The sequence below is a fragment of the Cherax quadricarinatus genome, chromosome 9, assembly GCF_038502225.1.
Source record: "Cherax quadricarinatus isolate ZL_2023a chromosome 9, ASM3850222v1, whole genome shotgun sequence".
NCBI lineage: Eukaryota > Metazoa > Arthropoda > Malacostraca > Decapoda > Parastacidae > Cherax > Cherax quadricarinatus.
The window spans coordinates 27,755,194-27,778,443 of NC_091300.1; the positions used below are offsets into that span (position 1 = coordinate 27,755,194).

General features: G+C 43.0%; 1 non-coding gene across 1 annotated transcript; it reads left to right on the top strand.

The window, feature by feature from the left end:
* Window positions 1–7,759: 7,759 nt before the first annotated feature.
* TRNAL-UAG (transfer RNA leucine (anticodon UAG)) lies at window positions 7,760–7,841 on the top strand. The gene has a single exon. It is a non-coding gene; the product is annotated as a tRNA-Leu (tRNA).
* Window positions 7,842–23,250: the final 15,409 nt, after the last annotated feature.

Consider the following 23,250-nt stretch of genomic DNA (forward strand, 5'->3'; position numbering starts at 1 on the left):
ATTGGCTCCTGGAGTTCAATCCCACCAAGTGCAAAGTCATGAAGATTGGGGAAGGGCAAAGAAGGCCGCAGACGGAGTACAGTCTAGGGGGTCAGAGACTACAAACCTCACTCAAGGAAAAAGATCTTGGGGTGAGTATAACACCAGGCACATCTCCTGAAGCGCACATCAACCAAATAACTGCTGCAGCATATGGGCGCCTAGCAAACCTCAGAACAGCATTCCGACATCTTAATAAGGAATCGTTCAGGACCCTGTACACCGTATACGTTAGGCCCATATTGGAGTATGCGGCACCAGTTTGGAACCCACACCTAGCCAAGCACGTAAAGAAACTAGAGAAAGTGCAAAGGTTTGCAACAAGACTAGTCCCAGAGCTAAGAGGTATGTCCTACGAGGAGAGGTTAAGGGAAATCAACCTGACGACACTGGAGGACAGGAGAGATAGGGGGGACATGATAACGACATACAAAATACTGAGGGGAATTGACAAGGTGGACAAAGACAGGATGTTCCAGAGATTGGACACAGTAACAAGGGGACACAGTTGGAAGCTAAAGACACAGATGAATCACAGGGATGTTTGGAAGTATTTCTTCAGCCACAGAGTAGTCAGTAAGTGGAATAGTTTGGGAAGCGATGTAGTGGAGGCAGGATCCATACATAGCTTTAAGCAGAGGTATGATAAAGCTCACGGCTCAGGGAGAGTGACCTAGTAGCGATCAGTGAAGAGGCGGGGCCAGGAGCTCGGACTCGACCCCCGCAACCTCAACTAGGTGAGTACAACTAGGTGAGTACAGCAGGGCCAGGAGCTTAGTCTCGACCCCTTCAACCACAATTAGGTGAGTACACCCAACACCAACACACCCACACACACACACACCCACATACACACACACAGCCACACACACCCACACACGCCCACACACACCCACACAAACACACACACACACACACACACACACACACACACACACCGCAGGGCCAGGAGCTTAGTCTCGACCCCTGCAACCACAATTAGGTGAGTACAATTAGGTGAGTACCCACACACACACACCTCCTGCAGGAGGTTCAGTGGGGGCAGGAGTTAGTAGGAAAATCAGTAAACGAAATGATGGACTTCCTAACAACAAAATGCAAGGAGCCAGAGGAAAGGTTTGTTCCCAAGGGTAACATAAATGATGGGAAGGACAGAACGAGCCCTTGGTTTACCCGAAGGTGTAGGGGGCAAAACCTAAGTGCGCTAGAGAATGGAAAAGTACAGAAGGCAAAGGACTCAGGAAAATAAAGAGATTAGTCGACGAGCCAGAAACGAGTATGCACCGATAAGGAGGGAGACCCAGCGGCAGTATGAAAATGACATAGCATCGAAAGTCAAGTCTGAACCGAAACTGCTTTACAGCCACATCAGGAGGAAGACAACAGTGAAAGACCAGGTAATCATTCTGAGGAAAGAAGGTGGGGAACTCACAAGAAATGACCAAGAAGTATGTGAGGAGCTCAACATGAGATTTCTGGAAGTATTCACAGTGGAGGCTGAAGGGACACTGGGAAGACAAAACAGTGGGGTACATCAACAAGGGAAATACCAACAAGCATTGGATGAATCTCACATAACTGAGGAGGAGGTGGAGAAGCTCCTAAGTGACGTTGATACCTCAAAGGCGGTGGGACTGGACATCTCTCCGTGGGTCCTTAGAGAGGGAGCAGGGACACTTTGTGTGCCACTAACCAAAATCTTCAACACTTCCCTTGAAACTGGGCAACTACCTGAAGTATGGAAGGCAAATGTAGTCCCCATCTTTAAGAAAGGAGACAGAAATGAAGCACTAAACTATAGACCAGTGTCACTGACGTGTATAGTATGCAAAGTCATGGAGAAGATTATCAGGAGGAAAGTGGTGGAGCACCTGGAGCGGAACAAGATTATAAACGACAGCCAGCACGGATTAATGGAAGGCAAATCCTGTGTCACAAACCTAGTAGAGTTTTATGACAAGGTAACTGAAGTAAGAAATGAGAGGGAGGGGTGGGTTGATTGTATTTTCTTGGGATGCAAGAAGGCCTTAGACACAGTTCTTCACAAGAGATTAATACAGAAGCTAGAGGATCAGGCACATATAACAGGAAGGGCAGTGCAATGGATCAGAGAATACCTAACAAGGAGGCAACAGCGAGTCATGGTCCTGGTCCGTGATGAGGTATCACAGTGGGCGCCTGTGAAGAGCGGGATCTCACAGGGATCAGTCCTGGGACCAGTGCTATTCTTGGTATATGTGAACGACATGACGGAAGGGATAGACTCAGAAGTGTCCCTGTTTGCAGATGATGTGAAGTTAATGAGGAGAATTAAATCAGATGCGCGACCAGACAGGTCTACAAAGAGACCTGGACAGGCTGGATGCGTGGTCCAGCAACTGGCTCCGAGAATTTAACCCCGCCAAATGCAAAGTCATGAAGATCGGAGAAGGGCAAAGAAGACCGCAGACAGAATATAGGCTAGGAGGCCAAAGACTTCAAACCTCACTCAAGGGAAAAGATCTAGGAGTGAGTATAATACCGAGTACATCGCCAGAAGCACACATTAACCAGATAACTGCTGCAGCATATGGGCGCCTGGCCAACCTGAGAATAGAGTTCCGGTACCTCAGTAAGGAATCGATCAAGACTTTATATACCGTGTACGTCAGGCCCATACTGGAATACGCAACACAAGAATGGAACCCACACCTGGTTAAACACGTCAAGAAATTAGAGAAAGTGCAAAGGTTTGCAACAAGGCTGGTTCCAGAGCTAAGGGGAATGTCCTATGAAGAAAGGTTAAGGGAAATCGGTCTGACGACACTGGAGGACAGGAGGGTTAGGGGAGACATGATAACGACATACAAAATACTGCATAGAATAGACAAGATGGACAGAGACAGGATGTTCCAGAGATGGGACACAGAAACAAAGGGTCACAATTGGAAGCTGAAGACTCACATGCGTCAAAAGGATGTTAGGAAGTATTTCTTCAGCCACAGAGTTGTTGGGAAGTGGAATAGTCTGGCAAGCGATGTAGTGGAGGCAGGAACTACACATAGTTTTAAGACGAGGTATGATAAAGCTCATGGAGCAGGGAGAGGGAGGACCCAGTAGCGGTCAGTGAAGAGGCGGAGCCAGGAGCTGAGTCTCGACCCCTGCAACTACAATTAAGTGAGCACACACACACACACAAGTGATTCTTGTAGGACTGCGTGGTCCTGTGGGTTAGAGCGTCTTGTGTGATTTTCTCTCACCAAGGGGCGGGCCAAAACGGTATGGGTTCGAATCCTCGGCTAGTCAGTGTTGTTATTGATTCAATACCACTCGTTCGTGGTTGCAGTAATATATATATATATATATATATATATATATATATATATATATATATATATATATATATATATATTCCATTCCCAGAAATCAGATCATACATAGTAAGATATACTATGAACATAGAAATTAATACATTTGGTATTTATACTTCATACAGTGAATAGTGTATATAAGTGACAATCACTTAGTATATGTATAAGAAATCGGTTACTCGATTCAAGGCTCATCTTACTCCCTCGCAAGAATCCCCCGAAATAGATTGACATACATATTGGTTGAAAAAACCAAGAGTGATAATCGTAGAATGCCTGTCTCCCTATTTGAAATATGAAATAAGGAATAACAGCATCCACAATAAAAGACACGGGAATTCAGTGACATCCATTTCCAACTGATTACAGCAACAACAACAATACTCACATTACTGATTTAATATGGGCAAGTAAACGTAATTATTTTTCCTAGAACAGAAGTTCTTGTTTTTATTTTGCTTCATCCTCAGCATACGTCTTCAAATGGCTTCTGACCCTTAAAACTGGGAAGTGATTCACAACCTTAAAATGAATCCTGGATTAATTCCATATTTTACTATTATATTTGGACCGACTGCCAGCCTTTTTTCATATAGATTCACAGACCTGCTAGTACAGATCGTATTGACTCGCTAGGAATGAGATTTCAACTTGCCTTAATGACTGCTATCCTAGAAAAATAGACACGAACATATTCTTTCCACTCTTAGAATTGATAAATCACCGTAAACAATAAACATTAAAAATGACACATGAAAAGCACGAAAATTAAAAGAACACGCGAAAACAACTGAATAGAAATAATATACTCGAGACAGAATAACAAGAGAACGTGGGTGAGTTTCATAATTAGTTGAAATGCGAGAAAACAAGGAATAGTTAGAAAGGAAAATGCAAAGAAATCAGATAAAAAGTGCAGTAAGAAGCATGAATGTATATATATACATAGCTTAGGTAAATAATAGTAATAGAGAAAGTATGAACAATCAGATTAAAAAAATATGCAACTTGTGGGAAATCACGGGAGTGGCTGATTTCCCAGACGGTTATCCTCCCTAAGTGGGAGGGGAAGGGGAAGAGGGGACGATCAGTAGGCCCACCTATGTCTAAAGTGGTTGCCACATTTCTCTTTCCGTTCTTAATTTATAAGTCTAATCTAGTATGAAACCTCCACAAGCTAATGTACTATACACTACTACTTATACGTATTTAAGTTAAGTTAGAGTTAGACATAATCTAGCTTAGTATCTGCAACAACCTCTCACAACCTACACAGCTGTGATCAGTGGGCACTTGTTTCAGCCAGTCATGAGTGCCCACTGCCTAGGGAAGTGACCAGCTTCTGCTTACCCAACTTTAGTCCAAAAACCATAGGAAGTAAAGAGGCGAGTGAATGGAGCTCTACCGAACTGTGCTGATTTATTTACAACCTAGTTAATTAGGACGACTTATCCTATGACACGCCTTGATGCAGTGAAGTACTCTAACATTCGATAACACATTACAACGCGAATGAGACAACATTTCACGGCAATAAATGGCTCCCTGCTGCTGTACAAGGCGATTACAGATCAGTGACTCAAATACAAGTACATCTCAGGTTTGCCAACAGATGTAAGACAGGGTCCCACACTCCTCGAGTAGTATCCAGTAACAGCACCATTAAATGCGCATTTTTTGTATACTTTATTGGGGCTGAGTTGTGAAGGGTCATACCTCATCTCCCAGCCCACCAGAGATGTAACATAACTACAACTGGCCTATTACACACTACCCCTGTGTAAATTAGAGGCAAGAATTCTGGAAGCAGAAATGGGATGGCAGGTTTCTGAACTGAATTCCACAACTGGCTTGATTGGATCATTAACCTAATCAGTCATAACCCACAGACGCCTTCTATTCTATATACAACTAAGTAGACATAAAATTAAAAATAATAAAATATCACACACACAAAAAAAAAAACACCCTGTATGAGTGAGATACACAGAATACTAGACAGTAAAAAACACGTGAGGTTTAAAACAAGAGCTAAGAATACTGAATCAGAAAAGTAGGAATAGGAATAGAAATGATATTTAATAATGTGAAATGCTTCTACCTATCTTAGCCTACCAGAATAGCGAAACATTATCCCTGACAGCGTGTCCATATTTTTATTCCTAATGGACAGTGCAAAAAAAAAATCAAGTATTGTACTTCGGCTGGTGTCTTAGGAACACGGATCCCTACTAGAAACTTTGCCTAAGATAGATTGGGTTCAACAGACAGCGGTTAAACTCACCTCCAACCAAAGAATCATTGACAAACTTACACCATACTCGTAGTGCTATGAAAACACGTCCACCCTCTCGACAAGTCAGCTGTCTCCTCGGCATGTCTAGCCTCACTCGAATTCTTCTAGCCTCGTGTGGGCCTTCCCTGGTGAACTTATGCTTCAGAAAAATTGAAGTCTTGTAGAATAGTTTCTCTGCAAATGTATCATGCAATTTTTTTACAACCTTAAAAATGTATGAATAACAAGAGGTTTTTAACATGTTGCGAATCATTTTTTTTTTTTTTTACAAAATGTAAATATACTCGGAAATCGAAGATGCAATTTAGAGAATACATTGTAGAAGCCGCCTTTGTGTCCATAACATCTTCATATTTTAATACATAACTAGGTCTTTAAGTTACACTTCAGTTATGCACAGATACTTTATATAACTTGCTCCAGAAATATCCGAGTAAATACTGACACTGCTCACTAAGATAAAACATTTTATCAGATAAGTACATGCCTCTTCAGTCAGGCCACAATATCCTTATCCACATCATCAGAAGAGTGTTCCGCTATGTAGCAACTGTGAAAACAGCCCGAGATTTAATAGTGTGCATGTTAACAAATAAATCACGTAAAATAAACCAACTGATGCGTAATTATTATGACGAACCAAACGTAACTAAACAGGTCTACAACATAAAATTTGAACGTCTCACAGTCCCTTCAAATTTTCCGAACCAAATGTCACAGCAACTGTAAGATGAACGAGCTTGTAACGCACATGACCTCACAACCACAGGTATGGAGAAATAATGATGGTAATTTCAGTTTTGACAGAGGTGTAGCTCGGCCATGAAACTATCGACGGACAAGTTTATAACACCATATGGACAGTACATTGAGGAGAGGGGTGAGCTAGAAGCCAGATAATCTGTGGTGGTACACACAAACAGGCACGCTCGCATGCACACGCACACATACGTATTTACACAAGCAGACGCCCACACGCGCGCGCACACACACACACACACACACACACACACACACACACACACACACACACACACACACACACACTAGTAGCGATCAGTGAAGAGGCGGGGCCAGGAGCTGAGTCTCGACCCCTGCAACTACAATTAGGTGAGTACACACACACACACACACATAAGCAGAGGTATGATAAAGCACACGGTTCAGGGAGTGACCTAGTAGCGACCAGTGAAGAGGCGGGACCAGGAGCTTGGACTCGACCCTTGCAACCTCAACTAGATGAGTACAACTAGGTGAGTACATACGCAAACACACATACACACACACACAGGGTCAGGGGAGACATGATAACGACATATAAAATACTGCGCGGAATAGACGAGGTGGACAAAGACGGGATGTTCCAGAGATGGGACACAGACACAAGAGGTCACAATTGGAAGTTGAAGACTCAGATGAATCAACCAGATAACTGCTGCAGCATATGGGAGCTTGGCAAATTTGAGATTAGCGTTCTGATACCTAAGTAAGGAATCTTTCAAGACTTTGTACACCGTGTACGTCAGGCCCATACTGGAGTATGCAGCACCAGTTTGGAACCCGCACCGGGTCAAGCACATAAAGAAATTAGAGAAAGTGCAAAGGTTTGCTACAAGGTTAGTTCCAGAGCTAAGGGGAACGTCCTACGAAGAAAGGTTAGGGGAACTCGGCCTGACGACACTGGAGGTCAGGAGGGTTAGGGAAGACATGATAAAGACATACAAAATACTGCGTGGAATAGACAAGGTGGACAGAGACAAGATGTTTCAGAGAGGGGACACAGCACCAAGGGGTCACTCTTGGAAGTTGAAGACTCAGATGAGTCGCAGGGATGTTAGGAAGTATTTCTTCAGTCATAGAGTGGTCAGGAAGTGGAAAAGTCTGGCGAATGATGTAGTGGAGGCAGGAACCATACATAGCTTTAAGACGAGGTATGATAAAGTTCATGGAGCAGGGAGAGAGAGGACCCAGTAGCGTTCATTGAAGAAGCGGGGCCAAGAGCTGAGTCTCGACTCCTGCAACTACAATTAAGTGAGTACAATTAGGTGAGCACACACAGACACCCATAAATACAGGTAGTGTGGCCGAGTGGTCTAAGGCGCTGGATTTAGGCTCCAGTCTCTCAGGAGGCGTGGGTTCAAATCCCACCACTGCCAGATTGTTTTAATAAGAGGTACGTACGACAAGGCCTTTGGAGCCGGGAGAGTGGACATTGCGCTTGAAAAGAGGAAAATGGAGATATGTCTCTTGGCACGCACTGGGCTTCTCAGTACCAGTAAGAATGACCATGACAATGTATTGGTGTAAAGCATCACTAGGTCACAAATGAGATGAACTAAATGATGCAGACCTGAGTGAACGAGAAAGACGTATAAATAGTGTAAAATAGTGAAATGTAAAAAAGAAGAAGGCAAGGAAGAAAGCAAGACAAAGATGCAACCATCCAGGCACAAAGCCAGCATGAAACAAAGTTGTTAATGTACATTTAGTTGGGTTACAGTTAATATAGTTTTTCGGCCATGTACGGACACTCGAGAATCTGCTTAGGGATGCGGACAATAAACAGGAGCGAAGTAAGGACAGATGGAACAACAACAGATTACCAGTAGGGACAGAGGGGACTGACTGGAAGATAAACGCTGAGTTGGAAGGATTAAAGGATATATGGGACATAATGAATAAGAGATTAGATGAACTGGAAGCTACACTAATTGAGATGATGGAGGACATAATAATTCGTTAGATGAAACAGAATACGAAATATAGTTGTAAATGAGATATAACAAGATATCACGAGCACAGAAAGCAGGAATAGGCAGAGCAGTAACATGTTATCACTCCCCAAGAGGGGCAGAAAGGGCACTCAGAAACTATGGCGACCCTTTTCCTCTTTGGATCAAACATAATTACCTCCCTTTTCCCAGGCTCTGTATCGCCCTTACAGGTTTGGTGCTTCCCCATGAATACAATAACAATTAGCAATTAATAAGTAAACACAGCACATAACTGGCATCCATTCTGTACCTTGTGAGTTACTGAAGAAAAAAAGTGTTACGGCAGTTATGAATCTTTATGAAGTTCCACTTTGTTTATAATTTAAGCAATCTTTCATAAATTACAAAAATAACCAATTAAAGTATATTTTGATACGAAAATTCGAATTAATATCGAATATTCATGAAGTTGTAAACCCGTATGTAATACAAAAATTAAATATGTTTTAATTTAAATTCATCTCTTGAGATTTAAAAAAAAAATGATATCGTAACCAATATCTGAATACGACCCTTAATATACCTTTGATGAGTTCCGAGGGTTTTTCTACTCCGGGAGCCCGGCCATAGGCCAGGCTCGTTTGGTGTCTGCTTGATCAACCAGGCTGTTGCTGCTGGTGGTCCGCCGACCCACATATCCATCACAGCCTGGTTGATCTGGCTCCTGATGAAGATACTTGTCCAGTTTCCTCCTGAATGTTTCCACACTTGTCCCAGCAGTCTTTCTGATATCTTCTCCTAAGATGATGAATAGTCTGGGTACTTCCAAAATACTTTAACAGTGGTACCAAAAAGTACCAAATGAAGTGAAGTTATTTCAGCTAACAGTTCGGCAAGAAAAAAAAACTTAAACTACAGAAGAAAAGGCTAAGTAAACTTTCTTATGTAGCCACACATGGCCACTAAGTTTCCAAACTGCTCACCCCAGCATCCTGGCAGTCAGCCATCATCCCTTATTTGGAGAGAAAGAGAACCCAACCGGAGAGATATAAAAAATAGGAAAGGTGCAGAAGGAATAGTTTGTGAGTCGCGGTGCAGTGATCCCTTACTTTCTCAACACCGCTAACATACAGTAAGCTATTTCTCTCTCTCTCTCTCTCTCTCTCTCTCTCTCTCTCTCTCGCTTTCGCTCTCTCTCTCATGCACACACACACGCACACACAAATGTAACGTCTCTCTCTCACTCTTTCTCTTTCTCTTTCTCTCACTAACATGTTAAGGTATCTTGATCTATAATCCAGGATTAGCTTTTCTTATTGAGGTGTTTTCGATGAGCGGTTCATTTTTCAGATACACAACGTTTCCTGTTTATTTTGCCCAGCTGAGTGAACTCCATCAGCCTCCTCAGATAACTTCCACTACAAATTAATAATAATAATAATAATAATAATAATAATAATAATAATAATAATAATAATAATAATAATAATAATAATAATAATTATTATTATTATTATTATTATTATTATTATTATTATTATTATTATTATTATTATTATTATCAAAACTAAGTGCTAAACCCACGAGGGTCATACATCTCATGCTGCATATAATTCACAAAGTAGCATTTAATAAATTACGTGTTCCTTCAGAGACGTTCTGAAGAAACACATTTTGCTAAACAACGTTTCGATCGGTGTTGAACTTTATCAAGTCATGAACTCAAGAGTGACGGGTAAGAAAAAGTTGTCACAATAGTTACTTTCTCTAAAGTCTCTCTCTCTCTCTCTTTATCTGTCTGTCTGTCTGTCTGTCTGTCTGTCTCTCTCTCTCTCTCTCTCTCTCTCTCTCTCTCTCTCTCTCTCTCTCTCTTTTTACACAGGGTTTGACAAGGTTAATGATCCCTAGCTTTATTGACAAGCTATTTTCAGGTTAAGGATTCCTAACTTTATTGACAAGCTAAGAGCTGTTACCTACATCAGCTCATTTGAAAGCATTTTTATTGTTATGAGACATACAAGTAGGGAACAGGATGAAGTTGGAGCCATCTGTGGGCCAGCATTTTCATTTGATCAACTGACTTTATCTCGTTGACATCATTATGCTGTACGAATGTGTTCCATACTCGAGTCATCCTGGGTATATATGATCTCAGATGGAGTGATGTTCTGGAGAAGGGTACAGCCAGAGTGAAGTTGCTGCTTTCTGCCCGTCTTGTGGCATAAAAGCTTGTTTCACGCTGTCCTCGAAGTGGATCCAAGTGTGGTACTTTGACAATATTGGCCTTGTACATAACAGTAAGGCCACCCATATCCCTCCTATGTGGAAGGCTCTGCTGAAATGACAGATCTATCCAGGATGGGCCCAAGCGAGAGATGAGAAGTCTTGCTCTGTTCTCTACTCTGTCAAGCAGTCGCAGATGAGAGGGGGGCCAGGCAAACCAAGAAAGTGGAGCATACTCAAGGTGTGAGCGTACTAGTGCCTCGTACACAATCTTGCAACCCCTACTGTCAAGCAGATGCGAGATACGGCGAAGTGCTGTAAGCTTCCTGGCTGCCTTGTTTGCAAGATTTACAACATGGTTCTTCATGGTTAGTTTGGAGTCAAATTTCACCCCAAGGATATCAACTTCTTCTCCAGGTGCCAACACCCTCCCATTCATCCTTACTACTGCGCCAGCATTACCATCATGGTGCCTAGATACGATCATCATTTGCGTTTTCTCAGGTGCAAATGTTACTTGCCATCTATTTCCCCAAGCTGATATAGCTCTCAGCTGGTGATTGATGTAGCTTAGAGCAGCTGGCATTTCTTCTCTTGGATAAGTGAATGTCAGTGTACAGTCGTTTGCATATGCATGTGATTCTGGGATGAGATGAAGAAGGTCGTTGAAGTAGACATTCCATAACAATGGTCCCAGCACGCTTCCTTGTGGAACATTTGCCCCAATAGGATATCTTGCTGATTCCGTTCCATTGAGAACTACACTTAGAGATCTACCATGAAGGTAATCACTGAGGAGACATAGCGTAGAGCCTGCAATTCCCAGTGCTTGAAGTTTTGCTAAGAGGCCCTGGTGCCACACCCGGTCGAAAGCGCCAGCAATGTCCAGTGCTACCACACAGCTGACTTTGGATTCGTCCAGTGACTGGTACCACTTAGTGGAGAGGTTTAACAACAAATCAGCAGCGGAGTGACCTTTCCTGAAACCATATTGACGATCACAAAGTAGTGAGTGGTAGTCAAAAAACTCTGTCATTTGTCTTGAGATTATTGTCTCAAGGATCTTACCAGTGATTGACAGGAGTGACACTGGTCTGTAGTTGCTGATTTCTGCTCTGCTCTTCTTTTTGTGAACAGGGACTACATTTGCCTCTTTCCATAGAGAGGGCCATTTACACTGTACTAGGCAGTGCTGAAAGATGCGAATTAGAGGTGCTGCTAGCTGGTCTGCACATCTTCTCAGCAATCTTGGGCTCAACTTGTCTGGGCCCACAGCCTTTTCTTGGTCAAGCGATTTAAGAAGGAAATGCACCTCCTCCTGCCTTATTGTCACCACTGACAGTTTTGACACAGTTCTTGCAGCTAGCCAAGGAGGGTCCCTTGCTGGATCAGGAACTTGCATTTTGGTAGCAAAGTGTTCAGCAAAGTGGTCCGCCTTCTCTTGACTACTAGTAGAGGTGGTCCCATCCTGTCGATTTAGAGGTGTAATGAGTTCATCAGGCAGATAACCTTGTCTGTCCTTGACCAGGGATCACCAGGTTTTGGAGCCTACCCTACCTGATGCTAGCTTTCTTTTAGTGTCCACCTCCCATTTAGCATGGCCCACTTTTGAATGTCACCCATATGCCTACAAGTTTGCCTGTGCAAGTTCCTGTTATAGGTGGAAGGAAGTCTCTTATACCTTCGCCATGCTTTGTACTTAGCAGTAGCAGCCTTTCTACAACGAAAGCCAAACCAAGGCTGATCTGTAGGCTTCGTCACATATTGGTCGGTGAGGAGTCTGTTCTTGTTGTAGATTAAGGATGTGTCCAATGAAGGCTTTCACTTGGTTGTCAACATCCCCTTGGAGAAGAGCATTCCAATCGGTGGTGGCGAGCTCAGAGCAAACGGCTGGACAATTACCTCTTTCCCATAGCCAGGTTGTACGTGTGGATTCCTCACCTCGTTCTGTAGGGATCTTAAGTGTCGTAAAAACAGCCTTGTGGTCAGACGATCCAACATAGCCGAGGGGTTGATAAGTGACTATGCCTTCTGCCAGATCACTCACTATTGGGTCAAGGGAGGAGCCAGAGATGTGAGTAGGGAAATCAACAAAGTTTCTCATGTCAAACACTGCAAGAAGGTCATCAAAGTCCCTCTGTATAAGGTGCTGGTTGAGGTCACCAACAATTATGATATGTTGACAGTTGTGTTGTAGCAGAAGGGAGTCAATATTTTCCATTAGGAAGTTGATGGGGTCTGCATGTTGCCACTGAGGTCTGTACATTGCACATGCTAGTACAGAGGTACTAGTGTTTATGCAGAGCTTGAAGAACATCATTTCAAGATGTGTAGGGGTGGCAACATCAATGTGCTGGGCATGAACACTTTTAGATAAGCACACAGCAACACCTCCTCCTTGCCCTTGCCTGTCTCTCTCTCTCTCTTTCTCTCTTAGACATTGTCAGCACTCTTTGTTACCCAAACATGTCCAACAACTTAATATTAACTTTGACTTCACCCAGTTATTAATACCACAACTTCAATGATGATAATTATAATAATATATTATTAATCATATTATTATTATTATTATTATTATTATTATTATTATTAGTATTATTATTATCCGTAATAACACGAAAGCAAGCAAATCATGAACGGGTGACGGCAAGATTATCTTGGAACTCACAAACCGGTGCGTTAACCACTCGGCCATTTGGCTCTAATAAGATTCTACCAACTATCTTGTGAGTATTAAGACTCACTGACATGAGTTCAAACCACACCCTTTACACGATTTATAATTTTTATTATTATATTAATGTTGAAGCTTCAGTGATGTTAGTTCTTTAAATATAAGCCCCGCTGGAAGGTGGTTGCATGTTCCTCTGCGTTATCTCCCTTCAGCGGAGGTGCCTGCTGGTGAGAGGCTCTTGAAATTTGGCCCAGCCGTCTCCCACTTCCCAGGCACTGTATGACCAACAGGTGTAGCGATTTCCTGTGAATATAATAATAATCAGTGAGGGTGTAAACCGATGGAGTGTTCTTAATGGATTAGTCTCTGACGAAGAACAAGAACAAGAACAAGAACAAGAACAAAAAGAAGAAGAAGAAGAAGAGGAAGAACAGAGAAAGAAAGAAAGAAAGAAAGAAAGACAGAAAGAAGATGAAGAATTTATACAGTTTACCCCAGAGGCTTAATAGACCAGAATAACCCAGGTAAGCCATAAAGTGCGGCTTATTTCTGTTGGGTTCCTGTAGGTCGTCTTACCCAGGATGCAACCCAGAGCATCCGGCTAACTCGCAGATACGATTATCTATGTATCTAATGCTAGATGAACAAGTCTATTTACTGTTATGCATGACAGTCCTCGTTATCTCTCTCTCTCTCTCTCAAGGAGAAACCAGCAGAAAGCTAAACACAAAAACAATCAGCGGAGAGACAAAAATAATGCTGAGATAAAAAAAAAGGAAAAGAAAGGAAAACAGAGCCGAAGCAAAAAAAAAAAAAGAAGTTTAATTTAGAACCGGCGGTTATAAAGAAGCTGATTTACGGGGCAGTCAGGGCTCGCCCCGCTGGAAGGGCGGTGGGGGTCAGCAGCAGCAGGAACGGTTTTAGCTGCAGCAGCAATAGTAGTAGTAGTAGAAGAAGATGCATTAGCAAGAGAAATGGCAGAAGCAACAGTAGCAGTGTCAGTTGTCGCAGACGCATCAGTTTAGCAACTGTCGTAGAAGTAGCTGCAGCAGAATTATTAGCAGCAGCATGACTACGCAGCAGCAGCACCTACTGGTACTAACTAGCAGTAGCAGCACCTACAGAAGTGGTGCTAGCAGCAGCATCACCTACAACAGTGACACTAGCAGCAGCAGCAGTAGCAGTATCAGCAGCAGCAATTACATCAGCCGCAACAGCAGCAGTGCCAGAAGCAGCAGTAATAGCAGTAGCATCCCCATGTAGACGTAGCAACCAGAGCAGTAGCAGCGGCAGCAACAAAAGCAGCTTCAGCAGCAACAGCAGAAAGCAGGATGGCGGATGGATGGTAGACGCGAGGTTTAACTTCGGAAAGCGAGGGATATTGTTGTATCAGCTAATTGGTTCCATGTCCCTTCTGGTCGTCAGCGTTGTGTGTGTGTGTGTGTGTGTGTGTGTGTGTGTGTGTGTGTGTGTGTGTGTGTGTGTGTGTGTGTGTGTGAGAGAGAGAGAGAGAGAGAGATTGCCTATTTGATTTTGCGGGAAGAAATGGGGGAGTGAGCTCCAGCTCCTCGTCCCATCTATTAACTTTAAGATCAAAATAACGTGAGATCTCCCCGTCATTTTTTCAACTCATTCCACTTCTTTACTGCCCTTTTGTTGAAAAAATGCTATATTATATCCTTATGGTTTATTAGGGCTTGCAATTTCCAACATTACCCTTGTTTTCGTTATTGTTGTTGCAGCCTTCTTAGTTACCCAGTCTATGAATCGTAGTATTTTGGATGACATGATCATACCCCGTTACGTTCTTCGTAGCTCATTCCCCTTAAATCAAGTGTCTGTCATGATATATTTATTTATACTTTCTCAAATGTCATATTGTTTTAAAAGGGGAGAGATCTACACCGGCGGATACATAAAATATAAGAATCTAATGAACGATCTTCACCATTGTTGTTCAGTGCCATCCTAACCTGTGTATTAATATTGCTCTGTTTATATGCACTTCATAATAATAAATTTCATTTGCAGTTATTCCTAGTTGGTCTGGATATTTTTGTTTTTCTTAGGTGCTGCACCGTCTTCTGTATCGTTTTCTCGAGCCCCAGTTTCTTAACTTTTCGTTCGCACGGGTTCAATACAAACATAACTTCTGTTATGCTCATTTCAAATCCTTTTTTCAGCTTCCTTTCTCATACGGTCAAAATTATTTCTGGCTTCTCTGCTAGTTTCACTAATCCTTGGCGGTAGGATCGTTAGGAATATTTTTGGTGCTCTTGTGTTCCTGGATTTTGACTCCTTACATTGATGATTGAACAATGGACTCTCCCAGTCAATCTCGTCTATTCTCTGGGTGGTTGATACAGATTTATTTCTTTTCTTTGCTTGTTTTTTGAAAACTGTCACCATTTCCTGTGAGAATTATCTCCTGAATTCATCACTACATCGTACTGTACTTACGGCAGTGCAGCACCAGGAAGCAGAACGTCAATACACAGCTATCGTTTATTAATCATCTGTGTCAGCCCGGGTAGGCTGTGTGTCAGCCCGGGCAGACTGGTTGCACAAGTCACTTACAACGTTGACTAAACAGCCTTCTTACCTCCTTCCCTTCCTCTCTTCTTTCATTTTTCCCAGTTTCTCTTTTCCATCCTTCATTCATTTTCTCCCTCTCTTCTTGCCTCCCTCCCTCACAATTGGCTTCCCTCACCATCTCTTCCCTCCCTCTTTTTCTCCCCACTCTATCCCCTCCCACCAACAATGTGGGCTGCTCCTCCTCCAAAGCGGCCAATCGCATTTGTTCAACTAGTGATAATCTGAACCTCGGTAATACACACACTTAAGCATCATGTTGTCCAGTGTTTAATGTTATTTGAATACCCGTAAGCATTTTTATTCATAATTTATATATATTTTTTTGCCCCCTTCGGGCAAGATCGACAGAAATCACGAATACAACACGAAAACGAATTCCATTTTTTGATACTAATAAAGAAAATCCCACTGGAGTTCGGCCGCCGATTCGAAGCTTATGAATGAGTCATTTCTTTTTTTTTTTACCGTCGCGTCTGCAACGCTGCTTGATTATCCGAAATGGTATCCGAGATAATCCAAGATTTACTTTGGATCAGCCGTTTCGCCCCAGCGGGTGAAGCCTTCCCGATTCTCTGTGATGGGGTTCTGATGAAGGAGTTCCGAATCAGGTTTCGTTTAGGCGAGTAACTAAACCGTTTCCCCCTCAGCCTTCCCTTGGATTATCGAGGCTAAGAGGTTCCCATTTTGAAAATTCGAGTCGATGAGATGTGGAAAAAAAGGGGGAAAAGGTCTGATTATGAATTTGGAATGAGATGAGTATATATATTCCATAGAGAGAAATTAGGTCAAATAAAAACGATAACAAATGCGTTAACAGTAGGCTAAAGCATTTATCAGGGGAGAAAAGAGGAATTTATAGGCGCATCAAAAGAGGATAGGTTAACCTTATTGACCGATATGTTCAGTTTAAAAGAGAAATAAAAAAGGGGATTAGCAAGGCTAAACGTGACTATGAAATTAGAGTTGCTAATGAATCAAAGACTAATCCAAAAGGGTTCTTTCAAGTGCATAGGACGAAGGTGAAGGAAAAAGTAGGACCTCTGAAAGTTGGGAATGGACAGCTGACGGATAACGAACTGGAAATGTATTCTCTATTTAATGATTATTTTTTGTCAGTCTTTACACAAGAAGACGTAAATGAGATTCAAGAAATTAACATTTATTCAGTTGCTGAAGAATTCAGATTAACTAATATTACTGTCATGAGGGACGTGATAGTAATATTAGTTATCAAACAGATAGATAAATAGAAACAAAATAGGTCCCCGGGACCCGACGAGTTGTTTTCCAGGGTACTTAAAGAATGCAAGATCTAACTTAGTCATTAACAAGCGTGTTTAATGCGTCCATCCTAACTGGTGTTGTGCCAGACATGTGGAAGATAGCTAATGTAGTTCTTATATTCAAATCAGAGGATAAGTCCATTCCATCAAATTACTGTCCTGTAAGCTTGACGTCTATAGTAGGCAAATTATTAGAATAAATTATAACTGATATTATTAGCAGTCATCTTGAAGAGCATAATTTGATTAATGAATCTCAGCATGGGTTCGCGAGAGGTCATTACTGCCTGACAAATTTACTGTGACGTTCTTTAATAAAATATTTGAGGCAGTACACAGTGATAAAGAATATGATACTGTTTATTTGGATTTCAGTAAAAATTTCGATAGAGTACCTCACAAAAGACTTAAGAAAAGTGGCAGCTCATGGAATAGGATATAAAGTTCTAGCATGGATAGAGGCATGGCTTATCAATAGAAAGCAGAGTTTCCATTAATGGGGTCAGATCTGAATGGGGATTAGTCACTAGTGGTGTTCCACAGCAGAAGCTTCTGCTGCCTCCTCTGTACTAGACTGAAGAAACCTACATGTGTCTTATCAATTTGTCGGTATTGTATACCTTGATATAAGGAATTGCATCCACTCTCCTTGTTCGGAGATTAAATCTGATTACTACTCATTCCCAAGGCGTTGTATAACCTCAACGGGTTTAGGGCGGATGATTATATATTTTTTATTGATACGTAATAAAGAAAGAGAAATCATTGGAGAGATAACAGAGACAAATATAAAAAAAAGGCTTAAAACATAACTAAAGAAGCGACGTACCCATTATCTTGTTGGTCCTCTTCAGGAATGGTAAAACGAGTACCTTGATGCTGGCGAAGGGCTCGTGATACAAGAAATCCGAGCTACCATCTCCTTCCTCGGATCGAACCTGATTACCTCCTATTCATCCAGACTCTATATAACCCCCATGAGCTTAGTGTTTCCACTTGGTTGTTACAATAATGTGGATGACGACAGGGAATGTTCGTGGGATTATGGAGGATGAAGGAAATTAGAGGCAAATATAGCGAGGGGGAGAGAGAAATTTTCAAAGGAAATTGATATTGACAACTAGAAGGAAGGAAGAAGGGGAGTAGCTAAGGAAGGAGTAGTTAGAGTGATATTAGAAGGGAAAGGAGGAACCAGAGGGAAGACGAGAAGTTGGTGACCAGCGGCAACATATTAAAGAAAAAATAAATATGCAAATAATAATGTCAATTTCAACTGACGATAAGAGAGAGAGAGAGAGAGAGAGAGAGAGAGAGAGAGAGAGAGAGAGAGAGAGAGAGAGAGAGAGAGAGAGAGAGAGAGAGAGAGAGAGAGAAAGTGGTGACAATAAGGCAGGAGGAGGTGCATTTCCTTCTTAAATCGCTTGACCAAGAAAAGGCTGTGGGCCCAGACAAGTTGAGCCCAAGATTGTTGAGAAGATGTGCAGACCAGCTAGCAGCACCTCTAACTCGCATCTTTCAGCACTGCCTAGTACAGTGTAAATGGCCCTCTCTATGGAAAGAGGCAAATGTAGTCCCTGTTCACAAAAAGAAGAGCAGAGCAGAAATCAGCAACTACAGACCAGTGTCACTCCTGTCAATCACTGGTAAGATCCTTGAGACAATAATCTCAAGACAAATGACAGAGTTTTTTGACTACCACTCACTACTTTGTGATCGTCAATATGGCTTCAGGAAAGGTCACTCCGCTGCTGATCTGTTGTTAAACCTCTCCACTAAGTGGCACCAGTCACTGGATGAATCCAAAGTCAGCTGTGTGGTAGCACTGGACATTGCTGGCGCTTTCGACCGGGTGTGGCACCAGGGCCTCTTAGCAAAACTTCAAGCACTGGGAATTGCAGGCTCTACGCTATGTCTCCTCAGTGATTACCTCCATGGAAGATCTCTAAGTGTAGTTCTCAATGGAACGGAATCAGCAAGACATCCTATTGGGGCAAGTGTTCCACAAGGAAGCGTGCTGGGACCATTGTTATGGAATGTCTACTTCAACGACCTTCTTCATCTCATCCCAGAATCACATGCATATGAAGACGACTGCACACTGACATTCACTTATCCAAGAGAAGAAATGCCAGCTGCTCTAAGCTACATCAATCACCAGCTGAGAGCTATATCAGCTTGGGGAAATAGATGGCAAGTAACATTTGCACCTGAGAAAATGCAAATGATGATCGTCTCTAGACACCATGATGGTAATGCTGGTGCAGTAGTAAGGATGAATGGGAGGGTGTTGGCACCTGGAGAAGAAATTGATATCCTTGGGGTGAAATTTGACTCCAAACTAGCCATGAAGAACCATGTTGTAAGTCTTGCATACAAGGCAGCCAGGAAGCTTACAGCACTTCGCCGTATCTCGCATCTACTTGACAGTAGGGGTTGCAAGATTCTGTACGAGGCACAAGTACGCTCGCACCTTGAGTATGCTCCACTTTCTTGGTTTGCCTGCCCCCCCTCTCATCTGCGACTGCTTGACAGAGTAGAGAACAGAGCAAGACTTCTCATCTCTCGCCTGGACCCATCCTGGATAGATCTGTCATTTATGCAGAGCCTTCAACATAGGAGGGATGTGGGTGGCCTTACTGTTATGTACAAGGCCAATATTGTCCAAGTACAACACTTGGATCCACTTCGAGGACAGTGTGAAACAAGCTTTTATGCCACAAGACGGGCAGAAAGCAGCAACTTCACTCTGGCTGTACCCTTCTCCAGAACATCACTCCATCTGAGATCATATATACCCAGGATGACTCGAATATGGAACACATTCGTACAGCATAATGATGTCAACGAGATAAAGTCAGTTGATCAAATGAAAATGCTGGCTCACAGATGGCTCCAATTTCATCCTGTTCCCTACTTGTATATCTCATAACAATAAAAATGCTTTCAAATGAGCTGATGTAGGTAACAGCTCTTAGCTTGCCAATAAAGTTAGGAATCCTTAACCTGTAAATAGCTTATCAATAAAGCTAGGGATCCTTAACCTTGTCAAACCCTGTGTAAAAGAGAGAGAGAGAGAGAGAGAGAGAGAGAGAGAGAGAGAGAGAGAGAAGAGAGTGTGTGTTTGACAGAGGATCTGAGGATTAAAAAAAAAATAGTAGATACAACCCAATACGAAAGAGCATGTGAGGGAGATAATCATGAAAGGGTGAAATTAATACGAAAGATGGAATGAAAAGATTAGGAGGAAGATTACAAAGGGCAAGATAAGATTTTTGAGAATGGGAAGGCAAGTCCTAAAAAAGGCATTAGCTAAGGAAGAATTATTAATAAAAATTGGCAAGCGGCAAGAAATGATTACGAAAGTAAGAGGGTAACCGGCTGGGTTGTGTTGGCTACGCTGGTCAGATGGCCGCTAATAGCAACAGCTTCGTTGAACAGGGAACCAACAAGGAAGTCTGGGCCTGGTAGTCGAACCCGTGACCTCTCGGTAGTGAGCCGAATGCTCTCACTGGTGTGCTAAGTGTCACTCCTGAAGATAACGAGGAGATGATAACAGAAAGCGAGAGTGGGGAATGACAAAGAAGGAATTAGGAAAAATGGAGGAAGATTAGAAAGGATTAAGGAAGATGTAGGAAGACTGAGAAAGATTAGGACGATAAAGGAGGGAGCAAGGAGCAGTTACAATGAGTGGTGTGATCTTCCCTTACCTCGCCGGATGTGAAGCTTAATGTATAGTCTGAGTTGTAACTCTAGAATAACACCCTTAGCCTCTCCTCCCCTCCCCTTATACTCTCCCTTTACCTTCCTTCCCTCATCCCGTCCCCTCATACACTCCCTCCCTTCCCATTCGTGCCCTCTCTCTGGCACCTGCTCATTCCCTTCCCATTTTCATTTTTATTATTCCCCAGGTCACATTGCCTCTCATTCCTCGGGTGCTATCAGGTTTACGCAAAGGGGACAATAAATACACTTCCTCGAATCAAGAGCCCCTGAACGACATCAAGATGCTTCCCTAGAGGGGCCTACCCCTCCTGGAGTCAAGGGGATGATTATCCAGCTATTAGAGTGGTAATTACACTAGCTCTCTCTCTCTCTCTCCCTCTCTCTCACCCTCTCAGAGTTCGGACGATTATTGTCCCTAAAGTTTGAACGTTAATCGTCTTGGTAGCTTCGATCAATGCTTCCCAGAGACAAGTACCTCCACTGGAGGCTCGGCCGGCGGATTTAATAATTTATGCCACCGTGAGGTTTTAAATAATCAAAGACCGATCTTTCTTGCTGTTTATAAAACGAATTGAAATACGGATTATCTTGTTTTTGTATCCATCTAGAATAATGGTGTTCGTGTAACTATTAAGCTTGAAGTTGTTTATGAGCTGGCTCTAACCATTCTCTAGCATGTGCGCTAGCTAGAAGGCTGTGCTAGCTGTATATTCCACCCTGAAGGCTGTGCTAGCTGTATACTTCATCCTGAAGGCTGTCCTACCTGTATATTCCACCCTGAAGGCTGTGCTAGCTGTATACTCCATCCTGAAGGCTGTGCTAGCTGTATACTTCATCCTGAAGGCTGTGCTAGCTGTATATTCCACCCTGAAGGCTGTGCTAGCTGTATACTCCATCCTAAAGGCTATGCTAGCTGTATATTCCACTCTGAAGGCTGTGCTAGCTGTATACTTCATCCTCTGTGCACTCCACCCTGAAGGCTGTGCTAGCTGTATACTCTAGCTGTATATCCACCTGAAGCTGCTGCTAGCTGTATATTCCACCCTGAAGGCTGTGCTAGCTGTATACTTCATCCTGAAGGCTGTGCTAGCTGTATATTCCACCCTGAAGGCTGTGCTAGCTGTATACTCCATCCTGAAGGCTGTGCTAGCTGTATACTTCATCCTGAAGGCTGTGCTAGCTGTATATTCCACCCTGAAGGCTGTGCTAGCTGTATACTCCATCCTAAAGGCTATGCTAGCTGTATATTCCACTCTGAAGGCTGTGCTAGCTGTATACTCCATCCTGAAAGCTGTGCTAACTGTATATTCCACCCTGAAGGCTGTGCTAGCTGTATACTCCATCCTGAAGGCTGTGCTAGTTGTATACTCCATCCTGAAGGCTGTGCTAGCTGTATATTCCACTCTGAAGGCTGTGCTAGCTGTATACTCCATCCTGATAGCTGTGCTAACTGTATATTCCACCCTGAAGGCTGTGCTAGCTGTATACTTCATCCTGAAGGCTGTGCTAGCTGTATATTCCACCCTGAAGGCTGTGCTAGCTGTATACTCCATCCTGAAGGCTGTGCTAGCTGTATATTCCACCCTGAAGGCTGTGCTAGCTGTATACTCCATCCTGAAGGCTGTGCTAGCTGTATATTCCGCCCTGAAGGCTGTGCTAGCTGTATACTCCATCCTGAAGGCTGTGCTAGCTGTATACTCCATCCTGAAGGCTGTGCTAGCTGTATATTCCGCCCTGAAGGCTGTGCTAGCTGCATATTCCATCCTGAAGGCTGTGCTAGCTGTATATTCCAGCCTGAAGGCTGTGCTAGCTGTATACTCCATCCTGAAGGCTGTGCTGGCTGTATATTCCACCCTGAAGGCTGTGCTAGCTGTATACTCCATCCTGAAGGCTGTGCTAGCTGTATATTCCACCCTGAAGGCTGTGCTAGCTGTACACGCCATCCTGAAGGCTGTGCTAGCTGTATACTTCATCCTGAAGGCTGTGCTAGCTGTATACTTCATTCTGAAGGCTGTGCTAGACGTATCCTCCATCCTGAAGGCTGTGCTAGCTGTATATTACATCCTGAAGGCTGTGCTAGCTGTATATTACATCCTGAAGGCTGTGCTGGCTGTATGTTCCGTCCTGAAGGCTGTGCTAGCTGTATATTACATCCTGAAGGCTGTGCTAGCTGTATATTACATCCTGAAGGCTGTGCTAGCTGTATATTCCATCCTGAAGGCTGTGCTAGCTGTATACTTCATTCTGAAGGCTGTGCTAGACGTATCCTCCATCCTGAAGGATGTGCTAGCTGTATATTACATCCTGAAGGCTGTGCTGGCTGTATGTTCCGTCCTGAAAGCTGTGCTTG